The sequence below is a fragment of the Carassius auratus genome, linkage group LG49B (assembly GCF_003368295.1).
Source record: "Carassius auratus strain Wakin linkage group LG49B, ASM336829v1, whole genome shotgun sequence".
In the NCBI taxonomy this organism is placed as follows: Eukaryota; Metazoa; Chordata; class Actinopteri; order Cypriniformes; family Cyprinidae; genus Carassius; species Carassius auratus.
The window spans coordinates 711612-712475 of NC_039301.1; positions in this window are offsets into that span (position 1 = coordinate 711612).

Genomic DNA, 864 nt, shown 5'->3' on the forward strand with positions numbered 1-864 from the left:
TTCATACTCTTGAAGTCTATGGCTACCGTCAACCCCAAAGTATCTTTTAATGACAGAACTGTAATATTTGGGTGAACTATATCTTTTAAGAATTGACTGTGAACCCAGTCCTTACCAAATGACCTCAGCCAAATTTTACCAGCGATTTCACAAAGATTTTAAGGGCCAAATGAAGGTTCGGTGTCCTGAACGTTTGTGCCATTTCTCTGCCTCCTGTACCCATGATGCACTGCAGCGGTCGCTTCGACTTCCTCTCAAACCCAGCTCAGAGGTTTAAACGATCTATTCTGGCTCCATATATCATGAGTTTAAATGAAGATCCGTCTTTTTGATTGACTTTCATTTACTTCCATTCACCTTCATTGGTCTCTTTTGCTTTCGGTCGCGATGTCGTAGCATTAGAAACGTCGCGATGCCCCAATCCTGGCACGACGAAATCCCAAAGTGCTAAAGTAGCGCGTTTCCCAGCCATCGCTTGGCCAATCACGGGTCTCGATACTTTCAGGAAACTGCGCTCTCTTCAGGTTAACCCGGAAAGTTCGGATTGGTTGCGCAAACTGCGAGATTGCGTCCGGCTCAGATGATGTAGCAAGCAATATCTCCAGCAATAGCTTGTAGACCGACCTTTGGGCATTGAGATCCACTTCAGGCCAGCTTCGATCGCGCTTTCGCAGGCCTTCGTGGCGTTTCGATGATCTGACCTCGTTTCGTTTGAAATAACGTACGATATGTAGCCAAATTCCTTCTGTGAGAGGACAACCAAAGGCTATGATTGTTTAACATTTATCTATATCGTCTAGAAAAGTGAGGTTTTGATGTTGTTACACTGTATCGGAGGAGTCTGTGATCTTCTCTAGTGGACGG